Source organism: Canis lupus, chromosome 5 (assembly GCF_003254725.2).
Source record: "Canis lupus dingo isolate Sandy chromosome 5, ASM325472v2, whole genome shotgun sequence".
Taxonomy (NCBI): Eukaryota; Metazoa; Chordata; class Mammalia; order Carnivora; family Canidae; genus Canis; species Canis lupus.
This window is the reverse complement of record NC_064247.1, coordinates 61,931,979-61,949,888: the sequence shown is the minus strand read 5'-3', so window position 1 is coordinate 61,949,888 and position 17,910 is coordinate 61,931,979. Positions and strand designations below refer to the sequence as shown.

The 17,910-nt window shown below is 44.3% G+C and overlaps 2 long non-coding RNA genes across 7 annotated transcripts in view; one reads left to right on the top strand and one right to left on the bottom strand.

The window, feature by feature from the left end:
- LOC112646892 (uncharacterized) overlaps positions 1–17,910 on the bottom strand; it is a 62,450-nt gene that overhangs the window by 21,178 nt on the left and 23,362 nt on the right. For 4 of the 6 annotated variants that reach the window (XR_007410898.1, XR_007410896.1, XR_007410897.1 and 1 more), the window contains one exon: positions 469–869. This is a non-coding gene — a long non-coding RNA (uncharacterized LOC112646892). Of the gene's footprint in view, positions 1–468; positions 870–9,457; positions 11,436–17,910 lie in introns of those variants that run through there. The other 2 variants (XR_004815888.2, XR_004815891.2) reach the window with 1 other exon arrangement.
- On the top strand, positions 14,549–17,764 carry LOC125755150 (uncharacterized). Its single transcript, XR_007410901.1, has 2 exons — positions 14,549–14,816; positions 16,843–17,764. It is a non-coding gene; the product is annotated as an uncharacterized LOC125755150 (long non-coding RNA).

Genomic DNA, 17,910 nt, shown 5'->3' with positions numbered 1-17,910 from the left:
CTGGCCCTGCTGAAACTCCTTCTTTTACTCTCCAAGCTGATGGCTTTTTGAGTCATCCAGTAAATCGGCAAGAACAGGTCATCCACACGTGCCATAGGTGGCCTCCCAAACCCAAGCATGGGCCTCTTTACATATGTATCCTGATGGCAGGGGACCCAAAGTGCAGCAGCTGCCCCTTCACTTTGGAGGGGAAGTCCTGGCATGCCCCAGACCATCAGACCCCCCAGAAATTTCACAGAGTAGGGACCCCTGCCTCTTTGCAGGGCTTAACCTGCCACCTGCGGACATCCATAGTTCTTAACAACTTACCTGTGACACCTGCTACCTCTTACAGTCTAAGCTGAGAAAGTTAGGGTTATGGCTGTTTGCCTTCCACCTCCCCCCCCTCAAAAAAAACCATCAGTGAGTTCAAGATAAATGGTACTTTGTAACACAGGATACGAGGACTATAATACAAGGCACACTTACCATAAGAGAAAAACTAGAAGTGCCCAGTGAGCAAGAAGAAAAATCAGCTTTGTTAGATTATAGCCCCAGATTGAAAATATGTATGCCTCGTGTTTATGGGGCTTTTGAGAAGCCTTTTGTTCTGTCTCATTGACTTGAGTTAATGAGGGTAATGAACTTGGAAGCCGAAAAGAATTACTGCCTGGGCAGCTCTTCCAGGTTCCCGACGTTTCTTTTCATGCGGTCTATTTCCTGGTGGCAATAACATTTGTTTACGTTGAAAATGCGAGAAGACACTTTTATGGCAGCACGTCTCTGTGGTGCCTCGATGCTCGCCCTCGAAGCTCTGTACGTCCCCTCTCTGCGAGGAGCCCGGGCACACGGTGAAAGCAGCTGACTCCAACAGAAGCAGCATTCAGTCGCTGAAAGGGGAAATGGGACAGATTTATTCCCGTCCCACTTGTCCTCCAGAATGCACAGGGTAATAATAGTCCCAGAAGAGAAGTTTCTATTGCACTGAATATTTTGTCTGGGTTTTGGGGTCAGCGGTTTGGGAACATTAGTTCCTGTGATGCAATTCTAGCAATTGGGACACCTGCATTTTTAACACTTCTAGTGCTTCATCTACAACTATTTCCTCCTCCTTCAAATAAGCCGAGCTGTTATGAATGATCATATGTTAAACATTCTCCAATCGCCACTCTTCAGATCCTGTGGGGAGAGAAATATTTTCAAGGGACTATGGGAAACAAAATTTCAAATGCAGGCTCTGGATAGATACTACTGTATCAACACCATAGGACTACCCGTCCCCCCCCCCCCCCCCGCCCCCATCCCCAGAGAAACACGGATACCATCGGGAGCACTTTCTTTTCTTTCTGTTTTTTTTCCTTCTTTCTTTTTTTTTTTTTTTTTTTTTTTACATCAGGAGCACTTTCAATCCACATCTGCCCCGGGACAAGTAGCAACTGTCTTGTTTGATTCCCGGGAAGAGTTTTAAAATGTTAATTTTTTAAGGATCGAAGTAAAAACTACCTAAAATCTGTTAAATTTTCTGCTTACATCTTTTTAAAAAGGGTTGTGCTAGAAGGATCCAAGCTTCTTTAGAAGTCCGAAGAGCTCTGGTTTCTAAAATAGTTGACATTTGAGACAATAGATAAAGCTTCTGGGGAACGCATCAGAGTACCCAATGGATGGAAATCTTCAGCAGTACTCGCAGCAGATAATATTTGTTAGAAGGGAGGCTGGGAACTTTAAGAAAGAATAAAGTGGAAAAATCCTTCCCTTCTGACTAGAAAAACCAGCACGGAGACCTTCCCCATTTTGTGTGGTGACTATAATTCTTCCCATTTTTGTCTTCTTTCTCATGTGGGAAAAAAGAGTTAGGATAGAAAGGAAAATTGATGTGTTTCCTCTGATTAGTTGGGGGCAGTTTGAGAAGAATATCCTCACTAAAGAAGAAAAGTTACTGGCAGATTAAAGAAGTGGATGAAGCCAGCTCGTAGCAACGGGACCCCCAAAAAGCATCCTCGGAGGAGGGCACGGAACAGAAATGATCTGGCCAAGACTCAGTGAGATCAACTGATGGAAATCAAGTGTGAACGTAGGAAAAGCACAGTGTACATTTGTTTTCAAATCTGTTGGAACAGTTGGAAAATGTTTTATTACGAAAAATCTCAAATGCATAGAAAAATAAGAGTGTCTTGATCCCCACGTGCCCATCGTGCAGCTTCAACAATCCTCGACACATGTCCTGCCCTTACCTCATGCCAATCCCAGGTACAATGTCATCAGTAAATTTTTCAGTGTATCTCTAAAGGATAAAGACCTTTAAAAAAATTCCTGCATTATCACACCAAGGAATTAATCCCTATATGATCAGTGCTCACATTTTACCATTGGTTCATTTGAAGCAGGATTTTCAAATAAGATCCATGCACTGTGATTAGTCTCTTAAAAATGGACAAGCTTTTTGGGGAGTAGATTGGGGTCGCTTGTATAAAACACTGTATGTGGGCACCATTGCACACTATTGTGGGGGTTGGTTCTCTGCATAGAATCTTGGGTGAATGGGTCAGAGGGGGCATGGCTCTTGGGCTCCGAGGCTCAGGGAAAGTGGCTTTAACTGAGTTGCTTAGGCTCCCAGCTCTCTCCTACTCAAAATGGAATAGTTGCAAATATTGGCTAGTGGTGGCCACTTTTCGGGCAAGGACAGAGATGATGCCCTTCCTTCCAGGAATGGGGATCAGATACACCAGCATGAGCCAAGTGTCCCTGTGCCTTGTCACCTTTCAGGGAGTAGCAAGCATGGCACCTGCCTATCTTGTTCCCTGGTGGCACTGTTTCCCAGGGATGACGAACTGCCTGGCTGGAGCAAGGGCATCATGCATGGCAGCGGAGCAGCATGACCACTGTAGTCTCAAAGGCCACAAATGCCTTGTCCCTGCCTAGCTGACCAGCCCAGGTGTCCTTGACAGGCATAAGATTTAGAACCTCATCCTGGAGTGATGGCCCCAGAAGCACTCAGTGATCTTAGAATCCTGAGTTGGGCAAGAGAAGAGACAATCTCCTTCATGCCCGTGGTTTCCATGCTTTTGGCCAGGTGGCCAGGCCTGGTGGTGTGGCCTCCAACTCCACCCACGCTTGGGACTTCTGCTCCTGCTGCAGCACCAGCTTCACCTCACGCTTGGTATTTTCTCAGAAAAGTAGCTGAGTACATTTTTAAACAAAGATTTTATTTATTTATTTGAGGGGTGGGAGAAGAGCAGAGAGGGAGAGAGAAGAACAAGCAGACTCCATGCTGAGTGCAGAGCCTGACTCAGGGCTCCATTCCAGGACCTGAGCCAAAACCAAGAGCTGGACGCCTAACCGACTGAGCCACCCAGGAGCCCCTGAATATATTTTTTTAAAGTTCTATTGCATTATGGTTTGGACTCATAATTCCAGGTCCAGAGTACTTGGTCAAAGCTTGTGGCACTGTGTGTGGGTGAGGAGTGGAGGTAACAGGCCAGAGGGAGATTCCCTGGATTACCATCCTGCCTCCTGTGACCCTGGAGAAGTCACTTAACCTTCTGCAGCTTGGTGTCCTCATCCCTCAAGGGATCCGGGGAGGACTACACAAGTTAGCACATGTGAGGGGCCTGGTACCAAGTGGACAGAAGTGCTAGGTGCTGTGACAGGCTCGCCACTTGCCCAGGTGTGGCCTGGCCTCCCACCCCTGCCTGCTGCTGGAAGTGCACCTGCTTACTTTCTGGACACTTACTAAGCTCATTGCCTTTCCTCTAAACCTGATTGTCCTCCCCTGTGTCCGTCTCAGCCTCTGGCTGTTCTCATTGTCAACACTCCAAAATCTCGCTTCCCTTCATTCTCCTCCTTCTCTTGACTTTGTCCATTACAGCAGCCTCCCAGCCTTGCCCCTGGGTCCAGTCCTTCCTGCAACAGGTGCTTTCTCCATGCTGCCCCCAGCTCCTCTGGGGCCATTCTCTCCATCAGTGCCCTGGCCCCTTCGATACCAGTCTATAATTGCTCTCACCCTCCCAGTCTGAGAGTATCTTATTCAGTTTGTTTTTCTCCCTTAAAATTATGAAGCCTGGGCTGCCTGCTGTGCTGTGAGCACTAACATCCTGGCCTCTGATCCAGAAGACCCACATCCATGAGATGTGGCAGGCTAACAAGTGAGGGAAAAATCTGAGGCTCTCTTCTGGTCTAGTAAGTGAGGGGACCCACTCATTCGTTCACATATAGTTATTGTGCTCCTACCACATACCCGGCACTATTTTAAGTACTTGCATAGAATAAAATGCTCAAATATCCCTGACCTCATGCTTATACCTTGTGGCAAAGGAAGACAAACAATAAACTACCTAAAGAATAACATACGGAGAGAGATACCAGGTCTAATATTATGTAGCATAATATAATGTATAATGTGATAAGTTAATGGAAAGACAGATCAGGGAGGGTCTGTGCGGTGCGAGGGTAAGGAAGGAGGTTTTATCATTTTAAATGGATACGAAACAGATCTAGTCCAGGTTTTTTAGTTTTATTGGCTAAAGGTGGGAATTTAGACAACAGGTCTAAGAGGGCCACTGACGGGCATAAGGGGAATCATGACATCTGATTTGCTGTTTAAAAATCACCTTGCCTGCAAAGCAAGGAATGGGTCATAGTGGGGGAAGCAAGGAAGTGAAGGCTGTCAGGAGACCACTGCACCTGCCCAGAAGAGACCAGATGGAGATGGAGATGGGGAGAATTCCCATTCACCATTATCTGAAGAACAGTGAATATATTTTGAAATGAATATATTTTGGCAGCCCTGGATGGCAGGGCTTTTGGATGGACTGGTTGTGGAATGTGAGAGAGAAGAATCCAAGACAATACTTGGATTTTAGATGTGACCCACTGGGTCGATGGTAGTACATTGAGACCTACCATGTTGTTTGTGGTTTATAGATTTCATATAAACTGAATGTCTCTCTACTTATAAGTGAGAGCTATATTTCACTATAATCTGCCTGAATGTGGAGGCTTTCTTTATCCCTGGCATTTCTCTGCATTGTATCCAGTTCTTACACACAAGAATGTGTGTATCTGTCTGTGTGGATGCTGGAGGTAGATCCAAAAATTTGATAATGTCATAGTAACAGAAATATATAATGATAATATATTAAAAATAAATATACAAATAATAGAAATATGTAAATCACCATATAAAACATATATAGTATAGCATGTATTATATATAACATTTTATGAAATGAGTCAAAATTTAAATACGCCTTTTATATCTTGATATAAATATATATTTATAATATATATATTTTTAAAAGATTTTATTTATTTATTCATGAGAAACAGAGAGAGAGAGAGAGAGAGGCAGAGACACAGGCAGAGGGATAAGCAGGCCCCATTCAGGGAGCCAACATGGGACTCGAGCCTGGGACTCCAGGATCACGCCCTGGGCCGAAGGCAAGTGCTAAACTGCTGAGCCACCCAGTCTCAAAATATATTTTTATATTGGTTACAAAGTGATAAGTTATAACATAGATCACTCATCAAATCAATCGTCATGTTAAAATTATTTGTTGATGTTTGGAAATTGTAGGGACAATTTTTGTTTGTTAGGCATGGCTATCACCAGCCATATGACACTGCCAGCAGGTCCAAGCTGTCACTGGACATGAGGAATGACAGTGTCAGGAAAAACTAAGAAACTAAGAAATTGGAAATGGTCAAGAAGAGAATATCGGTGTCTCCAGTCCTTAGGGCTTATATGCACCTTTGTTTTGTTCACAGTTCAGTATGTTGTGGAAACTGATAGTAATATAATTGATCTTTGTGCACAGAAATGCAAATTAGTGTTGTCCTGTGGAAATAAGATAGGATATTGACCTGCTTTGCATCAATTTGCACATTTATTCATTTTGGCACTTTTCATTTTCTACATAGTGTGCTCTCTGAATTCTCCTTTGAGTGGATTGTAACATCTTACTGGTTTCTTCATCAGTTAATCAGTTAAATAAAATCTTGACATGTGTTCATCTAATATTTGTATGAGTTAGGCTGATTTTACCATTTAAAAAATAATTGTTGGCAGCACCAAATTTTTCAAAAGATTTCTATTAATGGAATAGTTGTTAGGTTATCTATAGTCTCCAGAACTGGAAATTTTCTCAACATCAACCATATTGGTCAAGATGCTGAATCCTCTCTCAACTTCTACTGGACTAACAGCAATCACATTACAATTGTTTCTAGCTGCTTTTATACTGCCTGAGATTGCTTAAAAATTCAACATCTTTATTATCAAATAAGTGGTAAATATTTTCTTCAAATGTCATTTTAATAAACTGGCTTAATTTATTAATTTTTTCTTCATCCTTCATCCACAAACTCTGTAAACCTCACTAGCCAAGTTTCAGGATTTAGTAAGTTGGAATAACTCAGAAGTTTTCAAATTTTTTCATACTTTTTTCTTAAATTACATACATTCACATACAATTTTGAAAACAGGCTAATACTTTTAATCTTGAAATTGATAATTTTCCCTATTTGTTATTCATCATTTTCTTGTCCTTGTGTCTTTTTCTTCTTTTTCGTAGATTTATCTACAAGTAAGTTCAAGCACTTCATCATTCACTGCATTCATGTTGGCTTTTTTTTTTTTTTTAAGATTTTATTTACTTATTTGAGAGAGAGAGAGCACAGGTGGTGGTGGCACAGAAGCAGAGGGAGAAGCATCTGCTCAGGGAGCTTACTGTGTGCAGGACCCTGGGATCATGACCTGAGCCAAAGGCAGATGCCTAACTGACTGAGCCACCCAGGCACCCCCATGTTGACTTTAATAGCTGAAACATTTCTTTCTTAGGAGGAAAGAAAAACATTGAGCTCTGTTTAAGACATTATTTATTAAAGTCACATATCTAAACAATTTTTCGTTTTCAAGACTGTTTACTTCCATTTCATCATTTATTAAAATAACATATCTAAATGACTTTTTATTTTCCAGACTGTTAACTTCCATTTCACAATTTACTAAGATTAACATTCAAGGCTTGCTACATTCTCCAGCTGGCTCTTGCAGCTCCAGTAGATCCAGATATTCCTCCTGCTTTCATGCTTTCTGTTTCTACCTTTTTAGACTCATTATTTGATTTTCTTTGATAGTCACGCAATACATGGTAGAAAATATTTATTTTATTTTTTTTTCAATTTTTATTTATTTATGATAGTCATAGACAGAGAGAGAGAGAGGCAGAGACATAGGCCGAGGGAGAAGCAGGCTCCATGCACCGGGAGCCCGACGTGGGATTCGATCCCGGGTCTCCAGGATCGCGCCCTGGGCCAAAGGCAGGCGCCAAACCGCTGCGCCACTCAGAGATCCCGTAGAAAATATTTAAAGTGATGTACTTGCTGTGAATCTTTCATTATAACGACCCCCAAATAATTTTTTTAAATGTCTATTAAACAAGAGTTTCTTCATATGTTTTAAAAAAATACATTGTAAAATACATCCAATCAACCCATTCAGATGCCACTGGATATGGTCAAAAGAGTAATGGAAGAGGTGTTTTTAAAATGTGTGTACTTATAGTGCCCTAAAAATGACTTCTCCCGGTTGTTAAACTTAAAATGAGCTATTTCAGATGTCAAATTAAAAATATGAGGAGGGGGACATAGTTTCACAAAATCTCGTTAAGGAGAACATGAACAAACACGTGGAAGCCCACAGCTGAATACCACTCTACGTAAAGATATTTTATAATTTACTTGACCTGTTGATGGATGTCCATGTTCTTTGAAGTACTTTGCTGTCATCAACAATGCTGCAACAAACATCTGTGTGATCACTCACATGCCCCTGGGCAGAAGTTTCTCCAGGTTTACACTGTAAGTGGGATGTCAGGGTGAAATTCTTAACTTTACTTGGTATTTTTGTCTGCTCCCAAAAGGGATTTATAATCCCTCCACAGTGTCTCAGGGCTCTTGATTCTCCACATCCTTGGAGACACTTGGCCCCATCAGACTTCTTCATCTTTGCACATCTGGTAGGTCTGGAGTGATACTTCATCACTGATCTTCCTCTGATTACCAGGCACTGTGTCAGGCAGTTAGAAAGGGACATGGTCTTGTCCTCGAGGTCACTGCTGAGTGAAGGGAGGCAGTCCAGGATAACTTACAGGGATGGCAACCCACGTTGGGCTCATTGTACTTTCCCATCTCCAGTACTGAGTCCTCCCCAGAGGAGGTTTTTGTGGCAGAAATTATCAAGAAGCCACCTTCCTTGTGTTCTAGAAAAACCTGAACCCACTGGGGAGATAGAGCTGGCTGTCCCTGGTTGGAAAGAGCCCCTGAGATTGGTCAGAGGATAGAGAGCAACTCCATTCCTCCTGGAGGCAGTTGGGCACCAGGGCTCCAGTCTGGGTTGAGAGGCCAGTGTCCAGGAATGGCCGGGAGCAGAGTGGGTGGGGGCAAGGGTATCTGGAGTTATGGTACCCTCAGATGACTGCCTCCAATGTTTCACTCTGACTGGAGCACTGGGCCAGGATGAGGGAGCATCGGGAACCCCAAGAATGAGTGATATTAACTTTCCTGCTTCCCTAGCAGGATGGGGGTTAGGAGTCAAATTTGATTGAAGAGGAAGAGGGAAATTGATGTTTCCATGCACCCACATGTGAAAATAAGTCACCTGGTAAACAGGCGGTCTCCATGCATTGTAAAATGTGTGTCTCTACAGAGCAACAGGGTACGCGGGCACCATGGGGGCACTGGACTCAGTCCCAAGGTCAGGGGAGATTGGAGGGGAGAGTGTCCCTGAACGGGGAGGCGGAATTAGACCAGAGTGCCAAGTTAAGGAAATTGGGCTTCTCTTTAGAGTAATAAAGGAAAGGATATCAAAGAGTTGTTTTCTTTCTTTTAAAGAACATGACATGAAAAAAAAAGAAAGAAAAGAATATGACATGAGTAAATTTGCATTCATGAAAGATTATCCTGCCTGCAATGCAGACAATAGATCAGAAGGTAGAGGGATCCCTAGGTGGCGCAGCGGTTTGGCGCCTGCCTTTGGCCCAGGGCAGGATCCTGGAGACCCGGGATCGAATCCCACGTCGGGCTCCCAGTGCATGGAGCCTGCTTCTCCCTCTGCCTATGTCTCTGCCTCTCTCTCTCTCTCTCTGTGACTATCATAAATAAATAAAAATTAAAAAAAAAAAAAAAGAAGGTAGAGGACTGGAGTGAGCCAGGGAGAGCTGACAATGATGCAGGTGACAAAAGATGGTGGCGGGGACAATGGCAGATGATCAGGAACAGCCCCCTGAGGCTTGATGCTGCTTGGGGCGGGGAAACCAGGCAAGAGCCCAGGGAAGAGCAGGTGTGGGTGGGTGGGTGGGAAGATGAGAGTTCTGTTGGGGCACATTCCATTCAGGAGCCTTGGACTGCAAGGACTTACCTAACAGGACACAAGGGGCCCCGGTCTGAAGCTCAGGAGCAGGACCGGGCAATGACAATTTAAGTTAAGGGTCACCAGCCTGTGTGATAATAAGTAAAGCTCTGGGAGGTGATGACATCAACCAGGGAGAGTGAGAAGGAAGGGGGTCTGGGTGTTTACATAGTTTTGAGATATAATCAAGTTCCATTTTGCACTGGCTGCCTCTACCTTTTTTTTTTTTTTTTTTTTTTTTTTTGCCTCTACCTTTTTATTGCCATCCCCAACACTGTATTTAGAGTCTTTTCCCCAGCCTTATCTTACAGAGCATTTCATATAAAAATGGCTACTACAGTAGCTAGTGCCTCTTTCTGTTATCATGAACATTACTACAACTCTTAGAAAAACGGAGTCTCGAGCTATGAGAGCCACATGCACTGCTGTTTTGAATTTCCGGCTACATGCTGTTTTAATCATGAGACTCTTAGCTCACGGGTAGCTTATAAAGTTCCTAATTAAGTGGGAATGGGAAAATACATTTATTATTTATTTAGAAGCAAACAGCCTTTGATAATGAAGCTAAGCACCTTGAGGACATGCATGGACATGATGTTTTCAAACCTGGACTCAGAGGGAATGGCTATAAAGCAATTCGATGGACTGTTTTTATAAACACACCAGAACTTACATATTCAAAAGGTGTTTTCCTCTTCAAAGTAGGAGATTTAGTCAAATGATTACACCCTTTGAAAGGACATGATTGAAATTCCTTTGCAGGACAAGACTCTCTCCTGAATATCTGCCTCGGGGGCTCCTGCATCTCTTTGGAGGAGGATGAGGGGGCCTGAATTATAGAATCTGCCAAGTCCTTTGGAGCCAAGTTTGATGAATAAGACAAAAGACTGAGCCAAATAATAACAGATCAGCAAACTCTAGGTATCCCCTCCCCCCTCGAACCTGCTCCTCCCCAATTCTCGCCCACTCACGAAGAATATCACCAGCCTGAACACCAACTTATTTAAAGCCTTTATTTATAATTTGAACATATTTGCACCAGATTTGCCCCCAGTCCACTCAGTTTTTCTATCATACTTTCCAGAACTTTCCATCGCCACTCTCTCACTGCACCATCCTAGAGCAGGGGCACCAGCTTCCAGATTCTGGGCTCCCCTCCCACCACCCCATCCTCTTCCTACACACAGCCTTCTTACCAGGCTCGTCCTGCTATTCTGCTTGGCACCCTCTACCATCTCCTAGTGCCATCATTAACAACCAGACATGTTCCCTGGCGGCCCTAGTAGCAGACGGGGCTGGGCCTTGCAAGCTTTCTTACATTTCCTTGAACTCGCCAGGGTTATGCCTCCTTACAGCCACTGCCAATGCTGTTCCATCAGCCCTGGGACCCTCTTCTCCCATTTTTTCTGTGCCTGGCTCCTACACATTGATGCTAGTGTCCTGGGGCTGCCTTAAGGAATGACCACAAACTGAGTGGCTCAAAACAACACAAATGTCTCACAATTCCAGCAACCAGAAGTCCAAAACCAAGGTGTTGTCAGAGCTGTGTTCCCTCTGAAACCAGCAGGGCTGGATCCTTGCTTGCCTGTTCTAGCTTTCTGTGTTGCCAGCAATCCTTGGCATTCCTGGGCTTGCAGATGCCTTGCTCCAGTCTCTGCCTCTGTCTTCAAAGGGGTTCTCCTCTGCATTTGTTGTCTTTTCTTCTGAGGACGCCAGTCACAGTGGATTAAGGGCCCACCCTAGTCCAGTATCACCTCATCTTAACCAACTCCATCTGCAATGACCTCACTTCCAAAGGTCACACTCATAGGTACTGGGGGTTAGGACTTTGACATATCTTTGGGGTGGGGAGGCTTTAGGTCTCAAATAGACCCTCCTCTAAGATGACTGAGCCAACCGGGGTGGACTGTTAGTCTTCAGCTCAGCCCTTGGCTGGTGTCCTTGACAGTGCTTCCCTCATCTTAGATGAACTTGTAGAGTCTGTTGACTCATTTCGGTGTCTATGTCTCACTCGGGTGCTGAATCCATGTATTCACTGTTCCTCCAGAGCCTGGGGAAGTATGGACACAGAGTAGATGTTCCAAAAACTGTTATTAACTGAACTTCAAACTGAATTGAGCCTAGAAGTAGCAGTGGCCTGACATTGGATGACATAAATCCCAAGACCGGAACCTATATCCATCTCCTGTTCCCTTCAATGATTTTAAAGCTATTATGTCATGTAATTCACATCCAGCAACCCAGCAAGACAGGCTAGGCAAGTTTAAATATCCCTATTTTACAGAAGAGAGCACAAAAACCAAGCTTCTAATGAAAGGAAATGCCATGGTTAAGACAGGACTGCAGGTCGTTAGAGCTGGAGGGAATCTCATCAGACATGAGGTTTGATCTCATTTTACAAATGAAGAAAGGGGGCTGGAGAAGTGAAGTGATTGACTTATGGCCTCTTAGCGACTTACTAGGGAGAGCCATAATTAGATTCCGAGTCCTTCGGTTTCTGATCAAATTCCAAGAGAGTAATTCCAAACATGTTGGAGAATGGCAGGACCACTGCAGTAAATACATGGGTGACCTCCCCATGATGTACAAGGCCACACTTGTTTGGGTTCTATGGCACCAGGCTACCTGGGTGGGAATCCTGACTCCACCCCTTTGGGGTCTGGTAAACCTGAGGGACCTCATAAATTGATTCAGGCATCCATGATTAATGTGATGTCCATTCCTGGTTGAACTTACTTTTTAAAAGAGAATGCCTGGAAATCTTTAGCCCCCAGGCACAAATCTCTGCTGCTGGTGCCTCACATAATACCAGACACAAAGTCAGCACTCAATAAATAATGGAACTCAGGCGAGGTTCATCTTGAATGTGGGAAAGGTTCTGGAGCAGTGGGGATCGTCTCAAAATTCCTCAGTTCATTCTACAGATGTGGGCATTCCCCATATGCGTAAGGATTTTGTAGCCCTGAAAACTTGTTTTGGGGTTGACAGGTACAAGCTAATGAATTGGGGAAATCTGGCAAAATTATAAGGATAGGGTAATAAGTTCCATTATATCAGTTTTCAGGGAGGTCAAGTGGATCATTCCAATGAAGACACTGGCTAATAGGTTGCTGTGGCCAAAAACTCATAAAACACATATGTTCCCATGTTTGTATACAATCTAGGATAGCATATGCATTCTTAGTTATTGTATGTTAAGAAAATATCTTGAAAAAGCACTAAAATAATCAGGAGAATGAGAGGTTGATACTGGGGTTAGAATAAGGAGGTTAGGACCTTTTTTCTTTCTCCTAGAAAAAGGATGCCTCTAGGGAAAAATAGAGAATAATTTCTTGATGGATTTTCTGTTTATTAGACAAATTTTTTAAATGTCTACGTGGTCCAGGCTTGTCTGGGTGCTGGAATTCACCGACACACAAGACAGACCAAGCCCTGTCCTTGTGGAATCACTGGATATCAATATGAATTTGTTTTTTCCAAAGGTAGAAATACTATCTTATGACACCTGGAAGGGATATATTTAAAACAAACAGAAGAACCGTGCACAAGGCCCAGGACTAGAGCAGTGCCTGATGGATAACTGGTGATTTTATCTACTGAAAGAAGGTCTGATATTCTATATGACATTAAAACTCCAAAAAAAAAACTCCAGAAAAAAGTAGGCAAAGGACAGCAGGCCATTCAGAAAGAAGAAATAGAAATGACCAAATTAAATGCAAATTAGAATATCTGCAAATTAAAACCTAACAGTGCATGTAGCCACGAATTTCCACAAAACACTGGAAATGGGCACCTGGGTGGCTCAGCGGTTGAGCATCTGCCTCTGGCTCAGGTCATGATCCTTGGGTCCTGGGATCGAGTCCCGCAATCAGGCTCTCCGCAGGGAGCCTGCTTCTCCCTTTGCCTATGTCTCTGCTTCTCTCTCTCATGAATAAATAACTAAAATCTAGGGCAGCCCTGGTGGCACAGCAGTTTAGCGCCGCCTGCAGCCCGGGCGTGATCCTAGAGACCCTGGATCAAGTCCCACGTCAGGCTCTTTGCATGGTGCCTGCTTCTCCCTCTGCCTGTGTCTCTGCCTCTCTCTCTGTCTCTGTCTCTGTCTCTATGAACAAATAAATAAAGTCTTTAAAAAAAACCATTTGAAGTCAAGCATTATTTTAAAAAAATAACTAAAATCTTACAAAAAAAAAAAAACCCCAGCAAAAATCTAACAGTGCAGAGTTGCTAGGAAATTTTAACAGTTAGTAGCTACTCGGATAGACAAGGCTAAGAGATTCTGATAAATCCACGCAGGGGATGTAATGATCGATTAGTGAGAACCAGACATTGGGGTCTAAGAAAACCAACACCTGAAAAACACTATGTTGTGAGAGGCTCCTTGCACATCAGCTCATTTAATTTACCCTGAGACTTCTGTTCCACAGGCTCACAAACCCATTCCCCAGACCACCATGGGGAGGCAGAAAAATGCTGAGTTGAATTTTTGGCGCAGGGCCCAGCAGGGCTTTCTTATGTAACAATCGCCCGAGCTGGGGAGTATGAGAACTTTTGAAATAAAAGCTAAGAGTGGCCAAAACAAATATATGGCCAGATTCAAGCCAACTTGGCCAATGTTTCTCTAACATTCCTGCTTCATAAACATAGAAAACAGTAATAAAAAGAAGGCTGTGTTTTTGCCACAAATCATGTTTGTGATCGCTGTGCGCCCGTGTCTGTTACATGGCCTTCACTCTCGAGATCTTGGGCATTCCAGAATCCTCGGAGAGCTTTCGAAACACTAACCAAAACAAAACAGGAATCGGGGATGGAGAAAGGCATGTTCGCTGCTCTTCCTGTGGGTGTCACAGAAGTTTTCTCTTTCATAACCGTTGTTGGATCTCTCAAGCAAACACCTAGAACTCTCCCCAGGTATTTGTGGACCAGGTGATGTGCTTGATTAGCAGGCTGCGCCTTTATTCCCAGAAGAAAGGGAATGGGACAGAACACTCTGTCAAATAAACAATTGCCCAAGGTCTTGGGCAAGAGAAATTGGGACAGGAAGCAGACAGTGGACTCTTTGCCCCAGGTAACTGCCTGATAAGGTAAACACGCCGTGTACAATGAGTCCCTGTGATAAATATTTATGTGCTGAGCCCTGTGTTTGAAAGCACTAAACCATTTCTCGACCTGAACATTGACCTTTGGAGGCAAAACACCGGCTAATTTTACAGGTGATGTAATTAATTTTTGTGGCTCACAGCCGGGAACCAGCGAAATTGTTGTTTTTGTAATTGTTTAAGGATTCAGCAGGTGCTCGGCCTTCAGGGAGCAGCGGCAACTCACGGTCCGAGGTTCTTTTCAGTCACATCTGGGATTCAAGGATTTGAGGAAGACGGTGGCGTGGGAGTTGATCGTGAAAGAAACTCAGTTTCTCTGGCTGCTAGAAGAAGTGGTGAGCTCGACCCTGTGTCCAGGCATGGCCTTGTATTATTGCTTAGAGCACACCGAGGACTTTATTTTTTTAACATAAGGGTGTAGCGTGGCCCCAAAATCTATGATCTGGATATATCTCACGTCAACATTAATAAATGTACAAGCGAGCCACTCTTTCACGGTGAGCTGAATTAACCCCATACCCCCAAAAGGTAAAAGGCCAATGACAAGTGAGGAAGGATGTTTGCCACAAAACAGCACCATCTTTCTAGGTAGTGTAAGCTGGAAACCAGGGTCCCTCCTCATGACTTTCCTCTCTCTCACCCAGTGCTCTGTGACTGAACTCAAGGTCTTTTCCCAGGGCACGGCTCTTCTGGGCTGTTTCTCATTAAATAGCGCACTCTCCAGTTCTACTCATGGGACCTGGGACTACCTCTTGGGTACCCCCTGCCCGGACCTGACCCATCCTTTGCCAGGTCTTGTGGATTATCCTTCTAGAATTCCTTGGAGCCATCCACCTACCTCGCTGAGTGTTCACTGCCTCCAGTCCTTAGGATGCCCTCATCCCACCTGGACCACAGAAATGACCTCCTGTGACCTCTGAGGTCTTCTCAGCAGCCCTGGCTTCATCATCCCCAGAGAAGCCAGAGGGACCTTTCCCAACCACAAACCTGATGGAGCCACTTCCTGACTGAAAACCATTTTCAACTTCCCTCTGCCCTGAGGATGACGATGAAGAGTCTATTCCACTTTCAGGGGCGTACACCGCTCCCCTGCTGCCACCCTCAAGGTGGCTACTCAGAGTTCTTGCCACGCTAGCTCCCAACACAGAGCCCGGTCATCTCTCCACCCTTTCCCCTCTTTGTTCACTTCCAAAAACTCATCAGCATCTGAGATTAGCTTATTTACTAGCCTGCACATCATAGGTGCTCGGTGACTATCTGTGGAATAAATGGACAGGTGAAAGAGCCAATCAAGGAAACTTCCCCATGATGAGTGGTGAATTCATCCAAGAAAATGGCAAAGCTTAAAGAACCGTGAGCTATGCACCTAGGCCTTGGGTAGCTGTCTTATTCATAGCTGTGGACAAAGAGTCTAGAAACACAACATAAGTAATTGCTTGCTGCCTGTCTGACTGCCTCGCCTTAATCTGGAACTCTAGTCTCTGTGTCCATCCCCACTTCCCTTCAATGTCATCCTTCACATTCCAGCTGGAAACACCTCCCCTCCTGTCTCTGGACACACCCAGCTCCTCAGGGCCTCAGGGCTTGCCAGGGCTAAGGTCTCTCCAGCCCCTGCCCCGCCCACCGCAGGTGCCTATTTCCTGCTCACTCCACCTTCAAAGCACAGCTCCAGCATCACTTCCTGAGAAGAACCTTCCTGAGCCCTGGACTAGATCAGATCCCCTCCCCTTTACGTGGCTATCCCATTTCATAATTACATATTCAGATAATTCTGTCACGACTGCCTCCCTTCCTGCCCCTTGAAGGCAGGGATTGTGGGGTTTTCCTCACCACACCATGTAGGCCAACATCCAGCACAGCTGCTTGTCTAAAGAGGTACCCAATGACTGGTGATTTTTTTATGTAGCAAAAGAAGTGTTGATAGTCTTATATCCTTCATATATGTGATCCCTAAACTCTAAGTGAACAAGTGGGCAAAAAGTTAAGCAGGCAACTCAAAAAGGAGAGATATGGGGTGCCTGGATGGTTCAGTTCAGCGTCTGACTCTTGATTTTGGCTCAGGTCATGATCTCAGGGTCATGAGATCAAACCCTTCACCAGGCTCCACACTGGGCATGGAGCCTGCTTAAAATTCTTTCTCTCCCATTCCCTCAGCTCTTCTCCCTCCTCTAAAAAAGAGAGAGAGAGAGGGAGAGGGAGAGAGAGATACAGTTAATCAGCCTTATTAGCAATAAAAGAAACACAAGTTAAAACAACAAAATATCACTTCAATACCATAATTTACAAACTCCTTAAAAAGTAATTGTCATGTCTACAGGCTCAGTGCAATCACTATCAAAATTCTAACAATTCTTTTTGCAGAAATAGAAGATCCATCCTAAAATTCATGTGGAATTGCAAGGGACTCCAAATAGCCAGAACGGTGTTGGAAAAGAATAAAGTAAGAGGTCTCACACTTCCTGATCTTAAAACTTCCTGCAAAGCTACAATAATCAAAACAGGTTGGTACTGCCACAGGTACTGCCACAAGACAAGACTTCTAGACCAGTGGAATAATCTAGACCAGAATAAAATAGATGTCCCAGAAGTAAATCCTCATATAACTGGCCAAATGATGTTCAACAAGGGTGCCAAGACCATTCCATGGGGGAAAGGACAGTCTTTTCAACAAATGGAGGGGCGGCTGGGTGGCTCAGTTGGTTGTGTCCAACTCTTGATTTTGGCTCAGGTCACGATCTCAGGTAATGAGATTGAGCCCTATGTCAGGCTCCACACTGAGTGGAGCCTCCTTACGATTCTTTCTCTCCCTCTTCCCTCTGCCCCTCTCCTACTTGTGTTCTCTCTCTCTCTCTCTCTCTCTCTCTCAAAAAATAAAAAAAACTGTGCTGGAAAAACTGGACATTAACATGCAAAAGAACAAAGTTGGACTCTTACCTAACATGATATGAAAAGCTAACTCAAAATGGATCAGAGGGGATCCCTGGGTGGCGCAGCGGTTTGGCGCCTGCCTTTGGCCCAGGGCGCGATCCTGGAGACCCGGGATCGAATCCCACATCAGGCTCCCGGTGCATGGAGCCTGCTTCTCCCTCTGCCTGTGTCTCTGCCTCTCTCTCTCTCTCTCTGTGACTATCATGAATAAATAAAAATTAAAAAAAAATGGATCAGAGATCTAAACATAAGATCTAAAACTATAAACCTCTTGGAAGAAAAATAGGAAATAAAGCTTCACTACACTGGGTTTTGCAACAATTTTTGGATATGAAGTTAAAAGCACAAGTATTAGGGATCCCTGGGTGGCGCAGCGGTTTGGCGCCTGCCTTTGGCCCGGGGCGCGATCCTGGAGACCCGGGATCGAATCCCATATCAGGCTCCCGATGCATGGAGCCTGCTTCTCCCTCTGCCTGTGTCTCTGCCTCTCTCTCTCTCTCT